We start from the raw sequence: 19,482 nt of genomic DNA on the forward strand, positions 1-19,482 counted from the left end.
TTACTGTTTGTAGAGATGTCATAAAGGCACAAATAACAGGCACGAAGAACTAATGTTACATGTTAAATAAGCTGGTGTTAATGACGGTGCATCATAGGCTGTAAACTTCCGATTCAACACTTTGTTGTTTTTTTTACAGCCAAAAACTTTTATTGTATTTCCATTGAATTGTATATCTGAATTGTGTTATTTTTCAAAAACATGGCAGAACACAAATCGCCTTGTTTACACTTCCAAAACTCTTGAGGTCGCCTGGGTAACCTGCCCATAAATCTGGCCCTGCTTACTGTTTTGAGAGATGTCATAAAAGACATGTATAACTAATTCGATATGTTAAATAAGGTAGGGTAAATTGCAGTGCATCAACAGCGGTTAACTTCCGATCCAATGCTTTTTTTTTTTCCAACTGCCTTGAAAACTTTTCTTTCAATTGAATTATATAATTGAACACTGTAGAACACAAATTGCCTTATTGGTACTTCCAAAATCCTTCAAGTTGAGCAGTATTCAGGCAAAATGTAACACCATCTCGACCAATCAAATTTGCTGCTCGTGCTCGGTGTTTGGGAATATTGAGATTCAGACAAAATGGTGGCTCGTGCTTGGAAATTTCAAGCAAGTGTTGAAATGACCATTTCCATGTCCTCTTTCTCAAGGTAAGACGTTCTTTATGCACTCTCGTTTGTTTTTTTGTACAATGATTGAAGCTCCGGGAAGTTGAATGTTTGCTGAAGGGACAGTGGTTTGTTGCAGCTGGCCCATAAGAATGCTTAACATAGCTCATCAAATAACTGTTCTTATGAAGTTGATGCACCATTTAAACACAATTACAGGTAAGATGGTGCATCATCCAATTGCGCAACAAAAATACTACAACTTCAGGTGTAAATGAAGTTCACTCTATCCTGTGAATTTCAGTTTTTTTGATGTTCTCCTTCGGAGGAGCTTCATGATACACCTCCGTCAGTGTGGTTGTCCTCTGGAGCTGGAGACAACAATTCACACATGACATGTGAACACCTGGGAACCTGAATTAGTTTATAGTGATGGAGCTGCCAAAACGAGACAACAACCACATTCTGAGCCAATGTGTATTAACCTGATGTCAATGAAAGCCAAGAAGAACAGACGACTCTGAACCTGCAGTTGAAGCAGGAATTTGTCAAACCTTGGCTGATTCTGCAACCGGTCCAGATGGCATCAGCCCACATGTCCTAAAAACCTGCTCTGCTGCTCTTGTTCACCCTTTCTCTGTTCTATTCACCCTCTCATTTGCTCAAGGTCATCTTCCTTCTGCTTTTGGAAATCATCAAACATTACCGCTCTGCATAAAAAGTTGCAAAAACATCTTTGCCACTACAGACCCATCAGCCATCTCCCAATCATGAGCAAGGTCATGGAATCCATCACCGCTTCTGATATTAAATCCTTCCTCTTAACCAATGGCTTGATTTCTGAACATCAATTTGGATTCAGACCAGGTCACTCCACCCTGGACTTGCTGCTCCTGCTTTTCCAACAATGGATGGAGGTCCTCAATGCCAGACATGAAATCAGAGCCATCTCCCGAGACATATCGCGTGCTCTCGATATGGTCTGACACCCTGCCCTGCTAACCAAACCCTCTTCCTATGGTATCCAAGGCAATCTCCACTTTTGGCTCGCAGACAACGTGGCCCTTGATGGAAATATCTCATGCCTTCTTCCGGTTCAGGCTGGAGTTCCTCAAGGCAGTGTTCCGGGCCCAGTGCTTTTTCTCGTTTTCATCAATGATCTCTCCGACTATCTGAAAATTCCTCTTTATCTCTTTGCTGATGACTCCACCCTCTGCTGTACAATCTGTCATCCCTCAGATTGGCAAGCAGCAGCCTTTTCACTCTCTGCAGATCTGGATAAAATCACAAGCTGGTCCAACATGTGGAACATGCCCTTCAATCCAGACAAATCTCACACTCTCACTCTGTCTCTCCAAAAGGACCATCTGGAACCCCCCCCCCCCAATCGACTTTCACAACAATCCCCTTGAAGAAGTCCTTTCATTCAAACTTTTGGGTCTCACAATCTGCCATGATCTTTCCTGGGAAAGCCACATCTCCAAGTTGGCCTCGAAAGCCAGTCACCTCCGTCATGTGAAGTCCTTCCTTGGCACACATGAGCTCCTGACCACGTACAAAGCTTTCATCTGCAGCCTGATAGAGTACTGCTCTCCCCTCTAGGCTGGTACTCCTGCCTCTCACCTTTCTCGGCTTCACGCTGTGGAAACCAAGGCATTTAGGATCATTGGTATCTCCCACGATGAGGCTGAGTCTTTGGGTCTCTCACTCTCTCAGTGCAGGCAGGTCAGTGGTTTTTCTGTCTTCTACCTTCTCCTCTCCCCCCCACCAGCTCTCTCTGCGATCTGTTCCACCCATATTTCAGCAGGGCGCTCAAGGTCTGCCAGTAACCCCTTTCTGGTTAAACTACCAAAATGAAGAATCACTGCTCACCTTTATTCTTTCATTCCTCTTTTTTCTTGCCTTTGGAACAAACTCCCAACCACTCTTCAATCCCACTCTTCCATCCAGGTCTTCAAAATAGCTGTTCACCACCATCTCTCATCTTCCCTCATCCAAAACCATGATCTTTTCTTCCCCCATTAATCCACCCCAAACCAACCTCCCTCATATTCACTGCTTTCCTTCCTGAAAAGCCCTGTAGTGTCCATCTTGTTTACCCCGTGTTTCCCACCCTATCCCTCTCCCTTCCACAAATCTCCTCATGTGTCTATTCCTCACTGTTTTGTGCTTCCCTCTCCCGACCCTCTTGTAGTGCTCCCCTTGTGATACGTTCTGTGTGTTAGCTTTTATTCGAGCCTTGACATTGCACATATAAATTTGTTCAGGTTGCCAGGGATAAACTCACATGCTCTTCACAGACATTTAGATCCTAAACGTCCACCAATGTCCAATGCTGGCAGACTGGACATCCAGTTTAAACTCCACTTGATGGGACAGCACAGGCAGGGACACCAGAGGAACGCTTTATCGCTTGATCGAGATTCGAACCCAGGCCAGACAGCTCAGAGAGGAGAATGCATATCTTGCCAACTCAACTCTGTTTCTCAATTCTGCAAGCAGCTAAATGAGTGATGTTATCTGCCATCGTGGTTTTACCGAGAATGCCTTTGTCAGCATCAATAGCACTTCATGCACAACTTAATCAGGATAGCACTGCAAAGATTCACCACGAAATATCGATTTAAAAAGTCCACGTCATCCTTGAAGAACTTTCGTACATCAAGGTGATGTATAACAATAGGAGTTATGTTCATGTTGGGTTTTGAAGGTTTTCGATGGTGATCCGTCGTGCATTTTTTACACAATTCAAACAAAACATTCAAATTGTGGAACTGTGGTTATGCTGACTCCTAGTGGTTAAATGTCAAAGTACAGTATAACCGCTTGTCCTTCCAGAGAGTCCAACCTGAATATTTGTGGAATTGGAAACGATGAATCTCACTTGTGAGGGCTGGCAGGATGGCCGAGAGGTATGCACACTCACTTCTAGGCTGTCTAGCCTGGGTTTGAATCCTGACACACCTATATACTGTCATCCCAGTGTTTCACGGGCAGGGCAATTCATCAATGTGTGAGCTGTTCCTTAGATGGACGTTAAACAGGCATCCCAGCTGTTAACATTAGTTGGCGGACATTAGAGATTCCACGGTGTCCTTTGCGAAGAGTTGGTGAGCTATCGCCGGAATCCTGAACAAATTACAAATTCCTACCCTACCCTTGGTCAAGCATTAGGCCTGGTCAGTTGGTTTGTGAAAGACTCCGATTGGCTTTAGACCTTCTACAAATGAGATACATAAGTCAAATAAATCTTAACCATACAGCTTATTTCATACAGGGTGTGGCCAAAAGATGGGACAGATTTCAGGATAGAATGTCGATAATTTAATGCAATTTTTTTACAGGTTGCATCAGAAGAACCGCAGATTAAAAACTAGGAGGGCACTCCGTAGAGGGCATAACTTCGCCACACAATTCCTGATCCACGAGAACATATCGGGCCAATTACATTTTTGAAATATGATGCTATACAGTACTATAGCCTGGTGTTGGCGCAGTGGTTAGGGCAGTGGCTTGGGATCCAAGAGGTCCTGAGTTCAAGCCCCGTTGGGCCACTGAATTAATACACCAGGGGGTTGACTCAGCCTGTCATCCTTCCGAGGTCGGCGAAATGAGTACCAGTATACTGGGCCGGTGTATACCCCGGTTAAAATAGGTATACCATATCCCTGGGTCGTAAGAGGCGACCAGGGTTGCGTCAGGAAGGGCATCCGGCGTAAAACATGTGCCAAATCACTATGCGGATCATACGGATGATCCGCTGTGGCGACCCCGAACGGGAGCAGCCGAAAGAAGAAGAAGAAGAAGAAGATGCTATACAGTACTATATCGTTTTTGGTCCTATCTCTCAATGGTGAAAAATCACTTTTAAAATGAAATAATTCTTGTATCCACTTCCGGATTCGGATCTTCAAGAAATCAAATCAATTCGTCCTTGCCGCACACCCAACCTGTCCACAAAGTTTCATTCGGATCCGCCCATAACTTTGAGATATCCTGCAAACAACCAAACAAACAGAAAACAAACAAGAAAAAGACGTCGTGCAGAGAACGGTACTTGCAAAATCCACCCCCTGTCCAATGGTTGCCATGAATACATAAAATTGTCCATTTCATCAAGATTAAACTTGACAATCTTAATCAAAGCTCAGGTCAATCGGATGAAAATCGATTATTTTTCAGATCAAATGTGATGATTTTAGAAGTTTGACCAAGAGTTGACCTTTGACCTCAAAAATAGTTGCTTTCCCAATTCAGTGACATCATATGCAAATCCTGTTCAGCTTTCAAGTCAATCGGATGAAAACTGACGATTTTAGAAATTCGACCACAAGATGACCTTTGACCTCAAAATCAATTGTCTTCTCAGTTGAGACGACCTCTTCAACTTGGTAAAGTTTAATGACGATCAATTTCAAATTGTGACCGGTAGGCGATTGACAGACAGAATAACAAAATCGACTGACCAATATACTTGAAAAATCTTCGATTTTGCAAGTAACAAACAGACAGAAAAGGGGTGAAAATATAGCCTCCGTCACCTTCGGTGGTGGAAATAAAAATAGGACTGCCTGTCCTGAACCTCACCTGGATCAGGTGCAACAGTCACTCAAATCCTCCGCAGACCCTCCTCAACACTGAGTTTTTTTAATGCCGTGAACAAACTTTGGTAGATCAAGGGTGATGAAGGTTGTGGTCAAGTTTTATTGAAATTATGTGTGTAGTTCAGAGAAGGGAGCAAATACCTATTTTGGGGGGTCAGAACCACCCCCCCCACCACCAAGACTCCCTGAATAAGTCCAGATTTTGATGTAGTCAATTTTTTTTTTTTTTTTTTTTTTTTGTATACCTTGGTCGAGGCTCGTATGAGAGCTAACACACAACTCACAGCAAGGAGGCATGAGACAAGAGGGGCGGGAGTGGAAGGGACAAAACATTGGGGAACAGACACAGGTGAACTGTGGAAGGGAGAGGGATGGGGATGGGACGGGGAACATGGCGAGGGGAAGATGGACATTAAAGGGACTTTCAGGAAGGAAAGCAGGAGAATTGAAGGAAGTGGGCTTGGGTGGATTATCGGGGGTAGAAAAGATCGAGGATTTGGATGGGGGAAGATAAGAGGTGGTGGTGAACAGCTGTTTTGAAAGCCTGAAGGGAAGAATGGGAAAGAATAGAGTGAGGAAGTTTATTCCAAAGGCGGGAAAAAAGAGGAATGAAAGAGTGAAGATGAGCAGTGATTCGTGATTTTGGTAGTTTTACCAGAAGGGGGTTGTTGGCGGACCTTGAGCGCCCTGTGGAAATGTGGTTGGGACAAATCGCAGAGAGAGCAGGGGGGCAAGGCTGGAGAGGAGTCGGTAGAAGACAGAAAGACCACCGACCAACCTGCGGTGATTGAGTGAGAGGCCCAAAGACTCAGCTTCATTGCGGGAGATGCCAATGATCTTAAAAGCCCTGGTTTCGACAGCGTGAAGTCGAGAAAGGTGGGAGGCAGGAGCACCAGCCCAGAGGGGAGAGCAGTACTCCATCAGGCTACGGACAAAAGCTTTGTAAGTGGTCAGGAGCTCAAGAGGGCCGAGGAAGGACTTTGCACGACGGAGGATTCCCAGTCGGCGACTGGCTTTTGAGGCAAGGTTGGAAATGTGACTTTCCCAGGAAAGGTCATGGCAGATAGTGAGACCCAGAAGCTTGAAAGAAAAGACTTCTTCCAGAGGATTGTTGAGAAAGTGGATGGGGGGGTTTTGTAAACGGTCCTTTCGAAGAGACATAGTGAGAGTGTGAGATTTGTCTGGATTGAAAGACATGTTCCACGTGTTGGACCAGTTTGTGATTTTATCCAGATCTGCAGTGAGCGAAGAAGCTGCTGCTTGCCGGTCTGAGGGATGACAGATGGTACGGCAGAGGGTGGAGTCGTCGGAAAAGAGAAATAGAGGATTTTCCAGAGAGTCCGAGAGATCATTGATGAAAACCAGAAAAAGAACAGGGCCCAGAACGCTACCTTGAGGAACTCCAGCCTGCACAGGAAGAGGGGATGAAAGAACTCCATTTAGGGCCACACGTTGACTGCGACAGGAGAGGAAGTCTGCGAGCCATGAGTGGAGATGGCCTTGAATACCATGGGAAGAGAGTTTGGTGAGTAGGGCAGGGTGCCAGACTGTGTCAAAAGCACGTGATATGTCCAGGGATACGGCTCGGATTTCCTGTCTGGCATTGAGCACCTCCATCCATTGATGGGAGAGCAGTAGCAGCATATCTAGGGTAGAGTGACCTGGTCTGAAACCAAATTGATGATTGGAAATCAAGCCATTGGAGAAGAGGAAGGATTTCATGTCTGAAGCGATGATGGATTCCATAACCTTGCTGATGATTGGGAGAAGGCTGATTGGTCTATAGTTACAGGGATCTGTTTTTGCACCTTTTTTATGCAGGGCAGTGATGTTAGCAGATTTCCAAGCAGATGGCAGATGACCTTGGGAAAATGAGAGGGTGAATAGAACAGAGAGAGGGTGAGCAAGAGCAGAAGAGCAGGCTTTGAGGACACGTGGGCTGATGCCGTCTGGACCGGTTGCAGTCAAGTTGATGTAGTCAATACACTTTGGTGCATCACGGGTGAAGAATGTTGTGGATAAGTTTCATCAAAATCGTATGCGTAGTTTTGGAGAAGAGAGAAACTATTTTGGGGGGGTCAATCCACGCCCACTCCCCCCATAGATCCCTTTAATGAGTGCAAATTTTGATGTGGTCGATCATGGGTGATGAATGTTGTGGTCAAGTTTCATCAAAATTGTGTGTGCAGCTTTGGAGGAGACAGCAAATATCTATTTTGGGGGGGTCAAAATGAGTGCAGATTTTGATGTGGTCGATACACTTCGGTACATCAGAGGTGACGAAGGTTGTGGTCAAGTTTCATCGAAATTGTGTGCCTAGTTTTGAAGAGAGCAAATACCTATTTTTGGGGAGGGGCGGGTCAAAAAAATATTCGTAGACCCCCTTAATGAGTACAGATTTTGATGTGGTCAATCGACCTTCGTTAGGCATCAGTTATGAAGCTTGTGGCCAAGTTTCATCAAAATCGTGTGTTTGGGTCAAGTAATAATGATTGAAAGTGTTTACGGACTGATTGACCGACCGACTCACCTACAGACACTGCTCGATCACATCAGCAGGTGAACTAAAAAGAAAGGAGCTGATACTCGAGGTCCCCCACGTTTTGGGTGGCATGAGGAATAGATCTGTGCAACATTAAAGCTAAATCTGAAACAGTTTTTAAAATATCACATGCACAAGCCAAGTTACCTCCTTCTTCATATAATATGCAGCACAAGGATGAAGGTAGCATCATTGGTTGAGGGCACAGCTGGGTTGCTGATACAGTGCCCCTATTTCCTGTACATGGGTGCTCATTTCACCCTCCTTGGAAGGATGACAGGCCAAGTCGACCCCACCTTGTGTTAATTCAACAGCAACAGGGGCTCAAACTCAGGACTCTAAGATCCCAAGCAAGCCACCCCAACCACAAAGCCAACACGAAGCTTATAACCAAGTTACCAAATGGTTGCCATGACAACCAAATTCAGCCAATTACAATTGTGATCTAATCTCATTGAGATAACTAGAACGGGAACTCGGTAGAGCGCATACCTTCGCTGCCGCAACTTTTTTCCGGGCGCATTTGAAAAACGTCATTTTAAAACGTCCATGATGTCACAACCGTCAGTCCGATTGACGTCAAATTTGGTGTGTAACCTCCTTGAAGGCAGTCCAACAAAATGGAATGATAAACACTGAAAAATTAAAAAGTTGAAAATGACGTCATCTTTTGACGTCATTTTGACGCACTTCCGGGGATGTCACGTCCAATCGGGGACGACCATTCTGAAAGCTCGTAGTCCACTGAACGTTTTAACGTTGGTTTCATGTCAATAGCTCTATTAGATCTGAAGCTATGCCTACAAGTATATTTTGACCTTGAGTGTGACCTTGACCTTGACTACAGAGTTAATTGGAAAAACCTGTACATCAATAAACAGATATTTTGGGACTGATCCTAATGCCTGGATTTGGGAGACTTTGCTTCATAAATTATATAGATATTTGAATGTAAAATATCAGGACATTTTAGCCACAATTGAAAAACGTCATGTTCAAACGTCAATGACGTCATAACGGTCAGTCCGATCGAAGTCAAATTTGGTGTGTGACGTGCTTAAGGTAAGTCCTACAAAACGGTATGATCAAAACTGATGAGATCGAAAATTGAAAATTTACGTCATCTTGTGACGTCATTTAGACGCACTTCCGATGACGTTACGTCAAATCCGACACTACATATCCGAAAGGTATCTCGTCATGGAACAATATATGGCGGTGGTTGCATGTCAATAGCTGTATTATGAAGGAAGTTATGCTCAAAAGTGTTTTTGACCTTTTCATGACCTTGACCTTTGACCCGATCGCTCCCAAAATCTAATCAAATCGTCCTTGGATACTCACGAATCATCCCACCAAATTTCATGCAATTCGGTTTAATACTTTCTGAGTTATGCGAATAACAAACAAACACACATATTCACAAATAAATAAATACACAGCGACCAAAACATAACCTTTCGCAGAATGCGAAGGTAACTAGTATGTGCCCGTACATGCGTGGCCATACGTGAAAAAAAAATCTTTCAAACCGCGTGCCAGAAACAAACACACAGGCCGTTCCTTCACTCTCACATGGCCGTACGTACAAAAAAAAATCAATATAGGATCGATAAGTGATTGGATCGAATGCAAAATGGATATCATTTCGTTCTTCATACGTTTCAGCTGCACGACGCCTTGTCACGCGCGTAGCGTCGCGTGTCAAGCGAGCAGTTCGTGCTTCGTTAGATTCCATTGCACGTGCACGACGCACAGCTTCTTTCCTTTGCTGTCGTAAACGACGACTGGATTGGGGCATTGTGTTTAAGAAAATCGAGAAAGTACAGAAATCGAGAAAGAAAGAATACAGTAAGTCGATAAATCGAGAAAAAAAAATCGAGAAAGAATACAGTAAGTCGTCACTATCCGGAAGTCCGGAAGTCAAGTCCTCACTGTCCGGAAGTTCGCATATTGCAGTTACGATTATTCGCAATTTAGTTTTAATGGCCAATTATTCAATTAGCGCCAACGTAGTTGCCTTTTCGCAATGTCATCGTAAGGAAAAACACAAAGAGAAGAGGAGAGAGAAAAAAAAAAAAGTACGTGCAAAAAAACAAAAAACAAAAACAAAAAACTTTCAAACAACCACACAGGCCGTTCCTTCGCTCTCGTGAACGACGACTGGATTGGGGCATTGTGTTTATCTATAAATGCGCAGAAGAAATCGAGAAATTATGAGAATACACCAAGTCATCATTATCCGGAAGTCCGTACGTTGTAACCCATAAAGGGGAACACGGCTGAGGTTCTCTTCCCCATCGGCCACGCCTACACAGCAACGTGTCCTTTCATTGGTTTTGTAAATAAATGGCCATAACTTGGGAAGCGCTTGTCCGATTAATATCAAACCTTGAAAAGGCACATCCACAGGTCCCCAGCAATATACCTGGCAAGTGTCAATTAGATCGGACCAGTGGTTGTCGAGAAACAGCGGTCGCGCGCATGCACGCACACACACACACACACACGCACGGAATTATAGATAGATGTCATGAGGAATAGACATCTGCAATATTAAAGCTGAATGTTCAACTGTCTTTTAAATATCACGTACACAGAAGTACATGGGCAGATGATCGGCTGGTCGGACGGAGCTCATTTTACTGTCATCCGTCTTCAAGTCAGTTCAGGTCAGATTAGATCTGTGACTTGCTACCGGTACCATGTAAACCTGAACGAACCTGTTTCATGGTCGGGTTGTCAGCGACTAAACCGTCTCCCCCACCAAGTTTCTTGGTGAGGAGTGTGTATAATATGGACACCCAGCAGGATGAAGAACAAAACCTGTCAAAGGGCGGAGGAGCTCCTTACCAGCCAACGGCCATCCGTATCTCGTGCCGAACTGTCTGCGGACATCCTCCTGCAGTTGGGTTACTTTATATTCGGAGGTTGGTGGCAGGATTTGCAATCTGGCCACAGTAAAACATTCTAAAAGCATTTTTTAAAATTCTGAAAACACACTCCGTGAGAGTACACCCTGTACAGCTACCCTTCGCAGGGCAGCTCAACGGATGACAGGATTGGAGCAAAGCCTTGGGGACCCCCAATTTTTGATGATAGGAGGGAAACCACAGGGTAACTTCCCGGGTCAGATTGCGGTAATGTTTGTCGGGGTGGTGCTGAGGTGTCGTCTACCACACAGCGGTCTCTTTAGGTTAACATGAGGCACTCCCTTCGGGTGGGTGCCTGGAATGTCCTATCCCTAAAAGAGGATGATCACCTGTCTGTTATCATCTGAGCTAAAGCGTTTCGACATCAGTATTGCAGTACTCTCTGAGGTTCGGAGACCGGATTGCGGCGAGATCATGGCGGGTGGTTACACCTACTATTGGATTGGTGGCTCTGATAGTTACCCATGCTCATGGAGTTGCTGTAGCTGTGTCACATAAGCTGACTCCAATGATAATTGAGGTAACACCGGCCAACGAGCAGATTATGAGACCAAGGATTCGTCACTCCTTGGAAGTCATTTCTCTGGTCTCTGTATATGCTACAACTGAGGTGAGTGACTCACCGTGACGGACGCATTCCATGCCACGCCCGAGTCTGTGATTGCTCAGCGCTCCAGGCGTGATACTCTTCTAGTCTTGGGAGATACTCTTCTCGTGCATTGACTGGAACTGATAGGGATGGTTATGAGATGTGTGTTGGTCCCCATGGGTCTGGACCTGTGAACCAGAATAGCACCAAGTTCCTTGACTTTGCAAGAAGGCATGGACTTAGGGTGGCTGGTTCATGGTTTCAGCAACCACAAGCTCATCGCAAGACTTGGTATACCAACGCTGGTGGTGTGGAAAAGGAGATTGACCATGTGCTCGTTAATGGTCGCTGGAGGATTATCCAGAACTGCAGGGTCTACCCGAGTGCCCAGTTCCTCAATGCTGAACACAGGCTTGTTGGAGCAACTCTGAAGTTGCAGCTTAATCCAGGAGAATGGGACAGTCCCAGCCAAGGCTGGATATTGGCAAGCTCAAGGATGTGAGGGCAGCTGAGGCATTTGTGAACAGGCTGAGTGGAGATTTTAGGGGACTAGGTGCTTTGGGTGATCCTGAAGAATTGTGGAGTACCTTCAAGACCACCATCCTTGATGTTGCCGGGAGATGTCTTGGAACTCACCGAAGGGCGAAGAATAATTTTTTCTCTCAAGGGACATTGGATACCATTGACCAGTCACAGGGCCAGGCTGAATGGCAGAGCCGAGTTGTTTAGGGAGCTGAGGCATAAAACTGTACATGCATTGAGGGTGGACAAGGCCTATGTGTGAGTAATCTGTGAGGGGGAAGAGCATCACCTGTTGTCAAGTGGTGCTTCTTCGGCTTACAGGGGAATTCCCACATCGAGTTCCTCCAAGCCCATCCCTCGGTGTACTGCAGTTGAAGCAGAGGGTGGTGGGCCCTTGACAGAGGAGTCCGAAGTGAAGGCCCGCTGAGCCGGTTACTTTGAGCGGTTGTACCAGACTGATCCACAGCTGTAGAGTTTGATGTCAGGGGTGTTACAATCCCGATTGCTGACCCTCCAATCAACTGTGGTCCACCTTCGTTTGTGGAAACACAGGCTGTAGTGAACCAGTTGAAATGGGGCAAAGCTCCAGGGATCTGTGGCATCCATGCCGAACTTCTCAAGGCTGGTGGAAATGCTGCACTCGTGTCGTTGCATGCAGTTCTGTGCTCTGCCTGGAACACAGGTATTATCCCAACTGACTGGAAGAGGGGCCTTATTGTCCCTCTCTGTAAAGGGAAGGGTGATTGCCTAGACTGCAACAACTACCGATGGGTGACGCTGCTCTCAGTGCTGGGCAAGGTCTTTGCTCGGATAATTCTAGATCGGCTTCGCCACCATCTGTTTGAGCACCAGCGTCCAGAGCAGTCAGGCTTTACATCAGAGGACGATTGACTGTATCCTTACTCTTCGGGTCCTCACCGAACGCAGACAAGAGTTTCGGCAGGGGCTGCTTGCAGCCTATGTTGATCTCTGGAAAGTGTTTGATTCAGTGAATTGGGATGCCCTCTGGAGAATTCTTGGTCTTCGAGGGGTGCCACCAAAACTGATCGGTCTGATGTCTGAACTCTACTCTGGTACTGAGAGTGCTGTGGTGGTGTCATCTCTGACTTATTTCCAGTTGTTACTGGAATTTGTTAGGGGTGTGTACTGGCCCCCACACTTTTCAGCACTTGTATGGACTGGAGTCTGGGGAGGATGTCGGAGAGATAAAGCTGCGGTGCATCGTTTGGGAATGTCAAGATCTCTGACCTGGATTTCGCAGACGATGCAGTCATCTTTGCGGAGACTCGAGATATCCTTTTGGGGGCCCTCGAGGTGCTGAATGAGGAGTCGGAGCCGCATGGATTATGTTTCCTGGGTCAAAAGTAAGATCCAGGCTTTCAATGACATCTTAGATGCTGCTATCATGTCTGTCCCCGTTTGTGTCAAGGATGTTGAGGTCACGGAGAGATTCACTTGCTTTGGCAGTTATATTCATATCTCTGCTGGCTGTGAACAAGAGGTCAACAAACGTCTGGGTCGGGCCTGGGGAGTCATGGATTCACTGGATCATGGGGGTTGTGGCACTGCCGTTACCTGTGCGGAAGGACGAAAGTCCGAGTCTTCAGGTCTTTGGTGCTTCCAGTCTTGCTCGATGGATGTGAGACTTGGACTCTGACCAGGGATCTGAGTCAGAGACTTTATTCCTTTGGTACCAGGTCTCTTCAGAGAATCCTTGGCTATCGCTGGTCGAACTTTGTATCCAACGAGCATTTGCTGAGAGAGACTCAAAGGAGATTTGTTACCTGCATAGTCTGTGAGCTTTAGCTGTGGCTGTATGGACATATGGCTCATTTTCCTGACGGTGATCCTGCTCACCAAATTCTCTCGGCGAGTGAGCCTCATGAGTGGAGGAGGCCAAAGGGCCAACCACGTGCCTCATGGTTGCAGCAGGTTGATCAGCATCTCAAGGAGATGGGGATGGGCCAGGCATCTGCCTGGGGGATGGCCAGACAGAGGACCCTGGAGTACTGGCGGAAACTGGACGCAGCAACGTGCTGCTCCAGCGCATGCTCCCATACCTGACCTGACCTACTCCAACAGGTCGGCAACAGGGACGAAAGATTGTCCTGAGCGATTGCAAATTGGACATTGAACAACGAGCATTTGTGATTGAGCAGTATTTCTCCCATTGATATTCCAGGATTTTGGCACAAAGAAAATTCAGAAGACATTTCCAAGTTCATGATGTACCATCAAAGAAAGGTAATGATCAGATATGTGACAAACTTCCATGAAACAACAAGACGGGATACATTCCACACGACAAGGTTATGCATTGAACTGTTGTGGAAGCATTCTCCTGTAAAGCTGATCTTCAGATTTGGAGATGTGAATTGGCCTCTCAGATCTCCTGAGGGGATATATTTAAAAGAGTGTACAGGAAGAGGCCATGCACACACAATGAACTGAAAGAAAACATGACAAGTTACATTCAGGACATTCCGATAGAGCTTCATGTGAAGGTTATGATGGGTATGGTTACCATAACAGTGCTACCCACGAAGGGTCCATTTAACTGACATCATTTTCAAAACCTTGTGTATTCCAGTGTCTGTACTTCACAAATGTTAATTCGGCCGAGGCCGAGCGAAGAGAGGTCGAGGGCGTTTATTGCCGAAATGTGAAACACCCTGCAAACTCATGCCTACACAAAACAGACATTTTGGAACACAGGCCACATTTTCCATCGAATCATCATCATGTAACTTTATTTTAAACATGTCGATTGGAAGGTGCTCCTATGTTGAAAGTTTAGTATCAATTGCTCAATTGGTTGCAGAAAAATGAATTTAAAAGCTAATAGAGGTGAAAAAGTAAGAGTCTCGGCCAACGTCCACAATATAGTCATTGGTCAAATATGGTTTGAGCAAAATACAACCCATCGCTTCGCTGGTGGAGGTATTGGGGGGGAGGGAGAGAGAGGAAGGCGTGGAGAGAACTGAGGGAAGGGAGAGGACTGAGGGAAAGGAGGGGAGGGGAGAGGACTGAGGGAAAGGAGGGGAGGGGAGGGGAGAGGATTGAGGGAAGGGAGGGGAGGGGAGGGGACTGAGGGAAGGGAGGGAGAGGATTGAAGGAAGGAAGGGAGAGGAGGGAGGCGAGTGGAGAGGAGGGAGGGGAGCAGAAAGGATGGCGGGAAGGGAGGGAATCTAGGAAGTGGGGAAGAGCGAGGAAGGTGGGGGGGGGGAGAGGAAGAGTGATGCCTCACCAAACATTGCTATACACTGTGGGAGGGAGGGGTGAGGAGGGCATTGCTTTTCCAAAAAAAGAAAAGTTTTGAGCTTGTAAGTTACAATTTCAATGAAGTATTAATAAATACATGTAATTTGCATAAATTATCATAATGATACATGAAGGCATGAATTGATTAAGTGGCATCCATCAAAAAATTTAAGGTATAGCCAATATAGGTCTAACAAGCACTTGGTGAAGTTTGGTGCTCGTGTCCACTCTGTTCCCGTCGTTCAGTTAAGCTGTCCGACTTGTATGAAACAGAACGCTAGGGGGTCCTCAGGGTGGGGGTGTCCAGAGTCGAGCGCCATCTTGTCGAGTGACGTGCACCTGGCTAATAAAGACTGCTTCATGTAATTCAACACCGACAAGTTGTCAATGAGTTTTTTCATACCGAAAGAAGCAGAATATTACAGGACTAATCGACCAAATGTTATATACACGCTGGTGGTATATGTATAGAGGGAATGGGTATTAATAGTACAGCATAACAACAGTCAACAATAGTTGAATGCAACAACAAAACACAGCGACAATCACACCTGTTATTCTCTGCCAAATTCAATCACTCAGTCCCGACAGAGGGAACAAATCTAGAGTTCAAGTGGTGATCTTCTCGGGATCTTCGATCTGGTCCACACGGTTCACTGAGCCCTTCGCTTACCTTACTCTCATTTTCACCTGGGAGTGTTACAAGTTCTCTGCAGATAATCACTCAAGGGAAGATTCCGATGATGTCATCGGCTGGCATCCTGTATTCATCTTAATCATTGAGGGTGATGATACCATATATCTCCGTTAGCCGGCAGGCAGCGATACACCGCCGAGGTTCACAGTTACCATGCTAAAGAGGGACTTTTCACCTGGACACACTACAAAATTAAAAAATAAGAATAATAATGAAAATAAAAAAGATTTCCAAATTTTTCAAAGGCAAGAGATCACGGGTGTGTTCAGTTACCAGATTTCTTGTGGAGCACTTGCCAAGTGGTTTTAGCATTCAAGCAAGCAATCCATTCAAAACCGTTGATTAGGAATGGCTGACTTGGCAAGTGCTAACTAGCTACTTGGTAACTGAACACACCCTTGGCCGATGACCTGACCAAAGCCTGCCAGGCCATAACTTTTATCCAATGCTTTTGAGAATTCGAAGTCCCACCTCGATTTACACACACACACTCATTAAGGTTAATTAGTCACAGCTGGGTTGCCTGGGTTCACCAACACCTGAATGCCAATGAGACCAGGAAGAATCAGTACACTTCCTAAAATAGTGTGTGAACCAGGGGTTCATTTTATAACACATTGGTCTATAAACCTTAAATTACCGTAAATGAATGAAGGGGAGCCTCGCACACGAGAAATGACTGGTTGTCACTTTTTCGAGGTGTGCGCTAGCAAACTATGACTTATTCTTCCAATGATGGCACAATTGCATTTTTTGAGACTTGATTTACCCCAAATTCAATAACTCCACTGATTATACTCTGGGCAACAAAAAATACTTTTCACCTGCTACAAAGAGAAATGCAGGTGTTCTTGGCTAAATCTGGGTTGCTGATGTCAAATTTGCACTCAGAATTTAACCAGCATGTCAGGTTTTCAAAATATGTCTATGTATTAATGATACCCAGCATGCCATACAAGATACTTTATTATTGCAGATCAGCACATTGTACATGTAATATCAGTGCTTAGTAATTATTTTCACGTCATATTTAGATAGCAATGATTGATCTCCGTGTATAATGAGTACTATACAAACCAAAAACTTAAACAAGTTGCAGCAAAAGAAGTTAATAAAACATTAGAACATGGTAATCTTTGGACGAGTGTAAACTTGATCGGGAAATCTGCCCCATTGTGAGTGATTCATAAACAACACTTCAAGTTTACACTCTTCCTTTCAATATAGTCAGCGTAGGCACTGTTCAGACATGCTCAGAAGTGTGAGACACTTGCTCTTGTGTGTGGAATTGGTCTCCTGTTGTAGGAACCAGTAACCACCCATCATGTTTGGGTTGAACATGCCTTGATACCTCGTTTCCATGACTGAAATGTCTTGGTGGAACCTTTCACCAGGCTCATCACTTACCTGACCCAGATTAGGTGGGAAGAAATCATGATGAGAACACAAGAAGTGTATTTTAAGAGACATCCTGCAGCCATTCACTGATCGGCCTTTAGCATGTTGTCCACTAATTCCACATACTGTTCAACTCTCTAGTTCCCAAGAAAGTTCTGCACAACCAACACAAATGCTTCCCATGCTGCAAACTCAAGTGGGTTCAGTATATTTTTGAACTCGGGATCACACATCAGTTCTCGGATCTGGGACCCAACAAAAATGCCTGCTTTGAGTTCAGCATCAGTTTTCTTTGTGCCAAACTTCTCTCTGAGCTATTGGAAGCCATTACCATCATGATCCAATGCCTTAACAAAGACTTTCATAAGGGTGTGGGTTCGTTAAAAATTGTAACGCTATGTGGAAAATTCTCATCGTTACTCTACCCTCAGGGAATAATATTTTGTCCAAGTACTGCGAAACGGAAGGTTTTTGAAAGTGACAAAGGCAATTTGTGCTCTCGTGTATAATTCAAGTGAAATAATGCCATTTTTTTATAGGTTGTGGAAAAATATTTGGACGTTTACCACTGTTGATGCAGCGTCTTTCACACCACCTAACTTAATGTTACATGATATTGCCTGTTGTTTGTGTCCTTTGACATCCCTAAAAACAGCAAGTTTCCTGTTTGGAATGATTTTCAATTTTTTTGACTGCCAGATAGGCAGTATTAAAAAAATTCTCTCACTCCTCTCTGTGCAAGCGTAATCGGGTCAAATTCAGAGCCAAAACACCGCTAAACTACAGGTTCGTTTTAGTGAAGAATCACTTAAATGCTCGTATCCAGATCCAAATCTTCCCCCAACTTGAGATATCCTGCTCACAGATAAACAGACAAGGATGAGAACATAACCTCCATCCAACGAGGTAATTATTAATGTCAAGTAATTGCAAAACATGGAAATTTAAAGTAAACTAGATGACCCATGAACCCGTTGTGACAGCGGTTGATAAAAAAATCATTTCAAAAAAACAAAAAAAAGATAGCTCCAGCGAACTATACCGCTGAGGTTGTTTGCATTGATCAAATTCTCCCGAAGAGTACTTCACTGAAACGGGAATCGATTTTTAAAATAATTTTTTCGTTGCCCGATTTGAACAAGACTTGATACTGCACACCGCAGGAGAATAACGAGTTAGATGGCCCTAAAATTTTTGCGCTATCCTCTACCATTTTGGCTGTATTTCAGGAACATACATACATACAAGATGAGAGTTTTAGTAATATATAAGATAATCAAAAGTGAATTAAAAGAAATAAAAATGGAAGGTCTTTGAAAAATGACAGTTTATATTCTTTGAAGCAATTGGTTTATTCACTTATGAAACATTGCAAGGAAAACTTGTCCACAGCTTAAGCAAGTGAATAACTCACAAATTGTGATATTAAGAAATACTAGAGCAGGCTGCTTTGGAGATCCGCTTACAACACTGAAAGCAAAAAAACAAGACCTGGATGTATATCACTGAATATCACTAGTTTGGTTTCATGCAAAACACGTGGTTTCAGGCACGCAATAACAGTGCAATAGCAAGGCGTCAAGGGGTGCCATAACACAAAAATGGAGATGCTACCTGGAACCAACACCTGCAGTTCACACAATAATTAACTGGAGAAACAACATGGAAGACACAGGAGAGACCGACAATTCTACAGCACGCTTTGAACAACTGACTAAACTGATTCTACAACAAACACCCTTACGTGAACTGTCATAATAAAAATTCTAGATACACTTACAGGGAAAATGGGGGGGATGGGTGGGAGTGACAATCATTAAAAAAAAACATTGAGAAGTGTCTTGTGTGTTATATGGTAAGGTTTTTATGGGTTAATATATATGTATATATATCAATAATCCCAAGAGTTCAGGGTGTGGGGGATTTCCTGAATTCTCTCTCCATGTAAATATGTACGGTGGCTGGCTGGATGGCCCAGAGGTATGTACGTACACTCGGCACAGAACAGTCTCGCCCGGGTTTGGATAGACGTTAAAACTTGGCATCCCGTCTGCCGGCATTAGATGGTGGCCGTTAAAGATCCTCCGGTGTCCTTGGCAAAGAGCAGGCGAGCCAATGCCGGCATCCTGAACAAAATCAAAATTCCTGCCCGAACCTTAGTCGAATGTCAGGCTTGGGCAGCCAGTTTGTGAAAGGCTCGACCGACCTCACGATAGCATGGCAATAAGTGTGGCTGTTAAAGAAGAGTTTGCAAAACCAAAGCATGCTCTATGACCAACAAATCTTACCTTACTCAAGTTGATAAACAAATCCTAGTTTACA

This window comes from Eptatretus burgeri, chromosome 18 (genome assembly GCF_056783735.1).
Source record: "Eptatretus burgeri isolate ZD-2024b chromosome 18, Ebu_testis_v1, whole genome shotgun sequence".
Classification (NCBI taxonomy): Eukaryota; Metazoa; Chordata; class Myxini; order Myxiniformes; family Myxinidae; genus Eptatretus; species Eptatretus burgeri.